At 47.7% G+C, this 8449-nt stretch overlaps 1 long non-coding RNA gene across 1 annotated transcript; it reads right to left on the reverse strand.

The window, feature by feature from the left end:
- Positions 1 to 243: 243 nt before the first annotated feature.
- LOC123385261 lies at positions 244 to 8287 on the reverse strand. The gene is made up of 3 exons (XR_006597462.1): positions 8148 to 8287; positions 2376 to 2518; positions 244 to 777 (listed from the first exon to the last, which is right to left on the reverse strand). It is a non-coding gene; the product is annotated as an uncharacterized LOC123385261 (long non-coding RNA).
- Positions 8288 to 8449: the final 162 nt, after the last annotated feature.

The following is an 8449-nucleotide window of genomic DNA, read 5'->3' on the forward strand; positions in this document are numbered from 1 at the left end:
CCCTGGCCACCCTCGCAGCCCACCTTCTGGGCCTCACCTCCTCAGACGCTCTTTCAAAGCCTCTGCTTCAAAGGTCACGGGCTCCCCGGGAATGAGGGCCCCGGGGGCTCCTTCCCAGGCCTCCCCACTCATGGAGGTGACTGTCCCCTGTCCCACCCAGTTGCCCCCACACGCCCATCCCCCCAGCACTGCCCAGCTCCTTCTTCACCTTTCCGGGAAAGGAGGCTTTCCTGGGCTGCTTCCCTAAGGCTTCTCTATCTCCAGCCTATGCCCTCCATTTTCATCCTGATTCCCCAAACTGTCAACCCCATGTTTCCAGCCGAGAGCTAAGTCTCTCAGGCACCATGGGGGGCTCAGATCGGCCAGGCCATCGCCCCCACTGCTGTGCTGTGCGGTCTCCGTATTTCTGTCCCTGGACTCATCATCTGCTGCCATCGCCCCTGACACCTCAGTCCCATTTTCATCTTGACCTGAGTTATCCTCTCTTCCAAAGGGCCTCTCGTTACCAAAGATAAGCCAGAGCTCCTAACCCCGCGGCCTGGCTCTCGGGGACCTGCCTGCCCCCCCGTCCGTTCCCAGTGCTTCCCCACCAACCACAGGAACTGTGTGTGCTGCCTAAACACACTCTTGTGGCCTCACCTTCCCTCCGCCAGGAGCACTATCTGCCCCTCCCTGTTGGAATCGCGCCTGACTGTCTCCAAGGTCCAGGTCAAAAAGCCACAGTCTCTCCTCCTGGTGCACTTTAAATTTAATAGAGTCTGACGTCACGTACAAACACTGTATGAATGAAAACAGGAAGCAAAGATAGTAATAAAGATAAATGCATGAAATAATCAAAGATAATATAGATCTACCATTTATAATGTTCAAATGAATAAGGTAAAGTTCCCTTTTTTTAATGGAACCATCCAATTTTTACATTAAAGTAATATTTAAGTGATGAATCGCTACGTTCTGCTTCAGAAACCACTACTACTCTATTTAACTTGAAATTAAATAAATAAATTTTAAAAAGAAAAATAAATATTTAGTGGGTGAATGTCACATGAATATGCATTCATTATAATTAAAAATCAAAATTGAGGGCACCTGGGTGGCTCAGTCAGTTAAGCATCCGACTCTTAATTTCAGCTCTGGTCATGATCTCACGGTTCATGAGTTCAAGCCTCGCATCAGGCTCTTCACTGACAGTGAGGAGGCTGCTTGGGATTCTCTCTCCCTTGGCCCCTCCCTGCTCACTCACTCACTCTCAAAATAAATAAACTTAAAAAAAATCAAAATCAAAATTGTACAAACGTTTGCTTTCCTAAAAATACCTCAGAGAGAAAAGGACAGATTGAAATATAGGAATTAGTGCTACACCTCTTTTGTCATAATGAATATTTTTTAAAGGTTTGTGATCCTACCAGATATCAGATAAAATGTGGCTTCACAGTAAAAAACTGACTGAAAAGAGCCTTGAATAGTAATGAAAAATGAGAACCTAGCAATACTGAACCTCCTTCCCAAAAGGTTTACTCGCAAAATGTGTAACAGAAGAAGTGGTTAACAGACCAAAGGTACATTTTCCTGATACACTAGCCAAAACAAACTACCACCTTTCAAAGAGTATGCTCCTGGGGAGCCTGGGTGGCTCAGTCGGTTGAGCGTCCAACTTCGGCTCAGGTCATGATCTCACAGTCCATGAGTTCGAGCCCCTCATCTGGCTCTGTGCTGACAGCTCGGAGCCTGGAGCTTGCTTCGGATTCTGTGTCTCCTTCTCTCTCTGACCCTCCCCTGTTCATGCTCTGTCTCTCTCTGTCTCAAAAATAAATAAACATTAAAAAATTAAAAAAAAAAGAGTATGCTCCTTATGAGGCCAAAAGTGTCCCAAAATATGGATGAGAATGCAATCACCCATGGGGACACCTGGGAGGCTCAGTCAGTTAAGCGTCCAACTTTGGCTCAGGTCATGATCTCATGATTCAGATGTTCAAGCTCCGAGTTGGGCTGTGGGCCAACAGCTCAGAGACTGGAGCCTGCTTCGGATTCTCTCTCTCTGCCCCTCCCCTGCTCACACTCTGTCTCTCTCTCTCTCAAATATAAATAAACACAAAAAATTTTTTTAAAAAGAATGGAATCACTCATTATGTTTTATGAGGGAAAAGGTGTTGATGAAGAAACCTGACGATGTCCACAGAGTCATGCATCTAGAAAAATGTCAGGAAATTAGCTTCCGGGAAATACAAGCTTAACAGACTCTCATTTGAATCTGCAAACACCAACTGCCTAAAAATAAACCTTATAAGATATATAAGTACTGCCAATATACAGTTTAAATAAAGGCAATTTAACATCTGATTCAGAAACGTAAAGGAAAATGCTTCACAACATACTCTGCTATTGGTTGCAAAGGTGAAACGAGGCCTCAAAAGTCATAATTCTTGATGCAAACAGGTTAATGCAAAGCCAGTTGCAGTGAGGGTCTCTCTGTGAACCTGCCAGCCTGCGTCAGAAAACTCCTCTGCTGGGAAGCCATCTACGAAAGATGAGTACACGAAAAGATGCTGCTGGAGTCTTTTAAATGCCATAAAGCAACAATTATCAAAACTACATAATCACTTCAGAACAGAAAAAAAATCAACAGGCTGGAACAAAAAAATATATCCTGGGGCGCCTGGGTGGCTCAGTCGGTTGAGCGTCCGACTTCGGCTCAGGTCACGATCTCGCGGTCCGCGAGTTCGAGCCCCGTGTCGAGCTCTGGGCTGATGGCTCGGAGCCTGGAGCCTGCTTCCAGTTCTGTGTCTCCACTCTCTCTGCCCCTTCCCTGTTCATGCTCTGTCTCTCTCTGCCTCAAAAATAAATAAACGTTAAAAAAAATTAAAAAAAATTTATCCTGCTACGATAAAAAATTTATGCCAAACTATGGATGTGGAAAAGACCCACTATTGCAGAAACGATTCGGGGACAGCTGGAAACCAGCACAAAGAAGAATTAACATGAAGTCACATAACGCAGTATGTTGGATTCCAAATAACCCAGGAGTTGACTAATCTCTAAAATGAAATGAAACAGAACAGTATAATCATTGAGATAAATTTCTGGATAGGACATGGTGATGACATTTTTTTAAAAGAATAGAACTGATTTAAATACAAATTTCTAAAATTTTTGCCCCCAGAACGCAATAAAACAGAAAAGAAATAACCAGAATAAGAAGAATGGAAGTTAGACATAGCAAATACAGTTTGTTACCCGAAAGACAAACGACTCTGATGCAGTCACGTAACATCGGTGCCCTGGTTTCAGGGTGAAGTGTAGACCGTGTGTCGACCTGGAGATTAAAGCCTCACCAACAATATTCACAGTCCGGCGGCTGTCAAGGGCTCCAACAAGCACAGACACCGCACAGGGAAGCGGTCACCGTCTCTGTTTAATTTACAAAACGTCATTCAAAGAAACAGAGACAGGTGAGGGTCACAGTGAGGCCTGATTTCAGGATTGTGCAAGGATGCCCACAAACACAGCCAGGCCCTGCTGGGATCCCTTATCTCGCCTCTGCGGCTGCCCCTTCCAGACAAGCCCATCCCTGGACAAACCGTCCTCACTTGGCCTTATGAACACACGGAATCCCTGGTTTCACAGCTCACACTGGGGTCCAGACACCTGCCAGCCCTCCTTCACTCCTCCCTGGCATCTCTTCCCTCAGCTACACACACATCCTCCTCCTTGCTCTGCACACCTTGCACACCCCACACCGCAAACACTGTCCCTGCGGCACTAAGGAGGTGAACCCTTCACGCGTACCTTGTCCCAGAACAACCCCCACGCTGACCCTCTCCTGCCCTTGCCTGGCACTCAGCATTGTCCGACCCACTCTGCCACATCTACCCTCTCTCTCTCTTCCCTCTCTCCCCTCTCCCCTTCTCCTTCTCCTCCTCCTCTTCCTCCTTCTCCTCCTCCTCCTCCTCCTCCTCCTCCTCCTTCTCCTTCTCCTTCTCCTTCTCCTTCTCCTTCTCCTTCTCCTCCTCTTCCTCCTCCTTCTCCTTCTTCTCTCTCTCTCTCTCTCAGCATCTGGAACTCTTCTCAAGACCTCATCCTGCAGGCTCTTCCTCCCTAGACGCTCTTTGGGAATATCACATCAATTTCCTTGAATTTGCACTTCATTTGGTGGATCCCGTGCTGGGTCCTGGGGACTCTACCCCAGGCTCTCTGGAGACCTGCGTCTCATACCCAACTCCAAATCTAACACCCAGCTTACACTCAACTTGTCCTACATGACCCGATGCTTCCTTCTCACCTGCTCTCTGTTCCTTCTCCTTCCATCATCCACCCCCGTGCTATTGGGACATCCTGTAAATTCAAACTCTAATTACAAATTCTTCAAATACAACAAGGCTTTTCCGGACTTGCACCCATGCCTGGTCTTCCCATTGGTCAGCTTTTCTTCTAGGTCTCAGCTGGGAGTCACCTTCTCCAGGAAGCCCTCACCAACCGTGCTAATGTGGGTCACCCATGACTCCATCTCAGACCCCTGTCTGCTTTCCTCACAGCTCAAAAAACACTAGCTTTTGTGTCTGTCTCCCTCCCCAAGCTGCAAGGGCCCCAGCAGCAGGGACGGCATCTGTCTTGTTCACTCTATTCCCAGAATATGTTGTCATTTTTAACACACTTTAGGAACTTATTTGTCTTTCGCAAGTGAACAAACATTGTTATTTATTTCGGGCTTCCTGTCCTAATGTAAAGGCACCCTGAGGGCGAGGATTCTGAATCATGTCTGCACTTCCTACACCAGCATGGCACGCTGCACAGTGCACGGAGCTGAACGGGCCACTGGTGAGCGAACAGATTTTCCATCCTGCACCAGGCTGGTCAGTAGGTTGGAGAGGTCTCCCTGTGCTCTGCACGGACGGGAAATAGTGTCGGCAGCCAAGACCTGGCCTCAGGCTTCTGCATGATTTCTCCACCTTCACCTGCAATCTGGACTCCTCACCCTAAATTATAACATGTTCTCAACAAGTCAAGTGTGCAAAAGGTTTTGGATATTCATCTTTCATTATTGGATAGAAAGGCACAATAGTGAAAATACGTCGATTTTCCATCCAAGCAAGTGCTCACTAGATCGGGGCTGGAGGGTGGGCAGGTTTGTAAAAATAATGCTAAAACTAATGGGAAAAATAAGCACAATGGATATCCACGAAAATTCTAAAAAACAAGAGTATCCTGAGGGTTCTAAGACCCACCTGACATTAAAACATTACAAAGATGCAGTGTTTAGATGGTTTGGCACACAGGCAGGAACAGACAGAAGAACAGAGGAGAATAGATAGTTGAGAAAATATGCACGTTTATATAAATATAAAGCATACTGTGAGGCTGGCATTCAAATCAGGGGGGAACTGTGGGTTATTTGAGAAAAGGTGGTGGGAAAAAATGATCAGAACTTGGAAGTTACATCACATTGTCACCAAAATGTACCCTGGATGTTCCAAGACGTACGTTGGAGGATATTCACTGAAACATCCCATGTGACCGCAAAACAAAGCAGTAACCTGGAAATAACTCAATGTCTGCCAATTCGTGGTTCACTCATAGAAGTGAATACCATGTGGTTGTTGAAAAAGAATTCATCTTTATGTACTAATAGAAAAATGGGAAAATATCCAACATGTACTTTTAGTTTTTATTTTATTTTTTAATTTTGTTAATGTTTTATTTATTTTTTGAGAGAGAGAGAGAGACGTAGCACGAGCAGGGGAGGGGCAGAGAGAGCGGGAGACACAGAATGCAAAGCAGGCTCCAGGCTCTGAGCTGTCAGCACAGAGCCCGACATGGGGCTCGAACCCACGAACTGTGAGATCATGACCTGAGCCAAAGTCAGACATTCACTGAGCTACCCAGACACCCCTCCAACATGCACTTTTAAATGACGAAAATGAGTTAGAAAAAAAATTAGAAAATCTGTGTGTGTGTGTGTGTGTGTGTGTGTTCCAAAGAGTAGATTCACACACGCAATTTTCTGGAAGGATGATACACAAAAAACTAACAATGGTTACCTCCGGGAAACAGGAAGATTTTTTTTTTTTTACTTCACACCTTACAGTGTTGTCTGAATGTATCACCAAGAATATGTAACTTTTATGATAAACAAATTGAATAGGATAAAAATAACCACTAAAGGAGGAAGGGAGGGGGAGAAGGAAGGAAGGAAGGAAGGAAGGAAGGAAGGAAGGAAGGAAGAGAAGGAAGGAAGGAAGGAAGGAAGGAAGGAAGGAAGGAAGGAAGGGAAGGAAGGAAGGAAGGGAAGGAAGGAAGGAAGGAAGGAAGGAAGGAAGGAAGGAAGAGAAGGAAGGAAGGAAGGAAGGGAGAGAAGGAAGGAAGGAAGGAAGGAAGGAAGGAAGGAAGGAAGGAAGAGAAGGAAGGAAGGGAGGGAGGGAGGAAGGGAGGGAGGGAAGGGAGGGAGGGAGGGAGAGAAGGAAGGAAGGAAGGGAGGGAGGAAGGGAGGGAGGGAAGGGGGAGGAAGGGAGGGAGGAAGAGAAAGACAGAATCATGTACTAATTTCCAGGCTTTGATACATTTGCAAGATAGATAAATACTGTATTATTTCACTCATGTACAGTATTTAAGAAACAAAACAAATGAGCAAAGGAAAAAGAGAGAGAGAGACAAGCCAAGAAACAGACCCTTAACTGCAGAGAACATACTGGTGGTTCCCAGAGAGGAGGTGGGTGATGAGGAAGAAGGATGCACCTGTTGTGAGGAGCACTGGGTGACGGGTGGACGTGTGGAATCACACTACATTGTGCACGTGACACTGATACTACACTGTTGACTATACTGGAATTTAAATTTTAAAAACCATGATTACAAAAGTCTCATAAAATATACATATATCTGCAGGATAATTATCAGGGATGCAAAGCCTGATGACATTTCTCACCAAATGTCTAGTTCAACCAGGGGAACCATATAGTCTCAGTCCTGGGGGCTGTCAGGCCCACGTCCAGCCTACAGACGAGCATAAAATGAAATTACATTTCAGATATTTCTATATGAAATCGTCAGGGAAAATGTATTACAAAACTGTTGTTAAATAAAGATGGAATCGAAAGGCATAGAGTTAACAATATACAGGAAATATAGGCATGGTCGGCAGTTAGAAGCGTTTTTGTGGATGCTTTGATGTTTGTGGTCAGCTTTTTAATATTTGTAATTTGTCGTCATTGCAAGTAAATATGTACTTTAGCTCCTAATTTTACAAATTCTCATTTTTGGATCCTTTCTCTGGAAAAGGCCCAACGATGTGTCAGCTCCAGCCCACAAACCTGGAGCGCCCCCCCCGCCCCAACGAAGGTCGGGAGATGGTGAGTGTCACGCAGCCAGCACCGCGGACTCGAGGCCCTAACGCAGAACTGGGGGCGGGGTCCGCGCGGCGGGGTAGGTGCAGTGGGGGTGCGCAGAGGCAGGTGCTGCAGCAGGCGCGGCGGCAGGTGTCAGGTCCGCAGAGGCAGGCGCGCCCCCAGCACCACGATCCGGCCCGCGCTCCCCGCAGTTTTCCGTCCTACCCGCGCACCTGCCAAGTTCCAGGCAACGCTTTACCTCCACTGAAAGTGGGGCAATATAATCAGGATTGCCCCCAAATCCGTCGTGCTTTTTTAAACGCACTCAGTCCCCTACGCGCGGAGGGCGCGCTCCTGGCTCATTCGCGCGCGCGCCCAACGGCGGTCCGTGCCCCAACAACCCCAACGTTCCCAACTGCCACCCGACCACAGCCCCCCAACGACAGACGGTCACCCGACCACGGCCACCCGGCCACCCTACACTCGGCCGCTCACCGGACGGGCCAGCAGCCCCTGGCCCGCCCGACGCCGCAGGCCTGTGAACCTGGGTCTCGACCCTCCAGACAGAGAGACTCGCCCCCCAGCGCCCTGAGGGTGGTCACCAAGCAAGTTCCGTAAGTGACTCTGGAAAAGATTAACACTTGATTTCCCACAAGAGAGGCAGCCTCAGAAACCGGCCTCTGAACTTTGCCCTGCAGGACCTCAGCCTTTCAACTCACCCCGGTTCTGGCCCATTTATCAAGAGCCCTAGGAACCGTGGGGCCCAAACCGATGGAATGGAAAAGCTTTGCTCAGACGCGGAGCCCGCGGAAATCTTTGTTCACTTACAGGTTTTTAATGCATCATTAGCACCACTGCGTGTGTCCTGTTTGGCTCCTCTTTCTGCCTCTAGAGCTTGCTCAGCTCCCATCACCGTGTCGCGTCCTGGTCTGCAAACTGAGACCTATCAGGGGCTCTGGTGCCACAGGGCATCCCCTTATGCTGGTGTTGCACTGAAGCTAGAATTTTTGGGTTCCAGCCTATGCACTGAGCCTGGGAAGGAGGACATCTCCGAGCCCAGCTCTTCTGGAAGCTAGAAATGAGTCCCAGCCCTGACGGGGGTGCGGGGTGGGGGTGGGGCTATAAGCGTG

The sequence above is a fragment of the Felis catus genome, chromosome B2 (genome assembly GCF_018350175.1).
Source record: "Felis catus isolate Fca126 chromosome B2, F.catus_Fca126_mat1.0, whole genome shotgun sequence".
NCBI classification, from domain to species: domain Eukaryota; kingdom Metazoa; phylum Chordata; class Mammalia; order Carnivora; family Felidae; genus Felis; species Felis catus.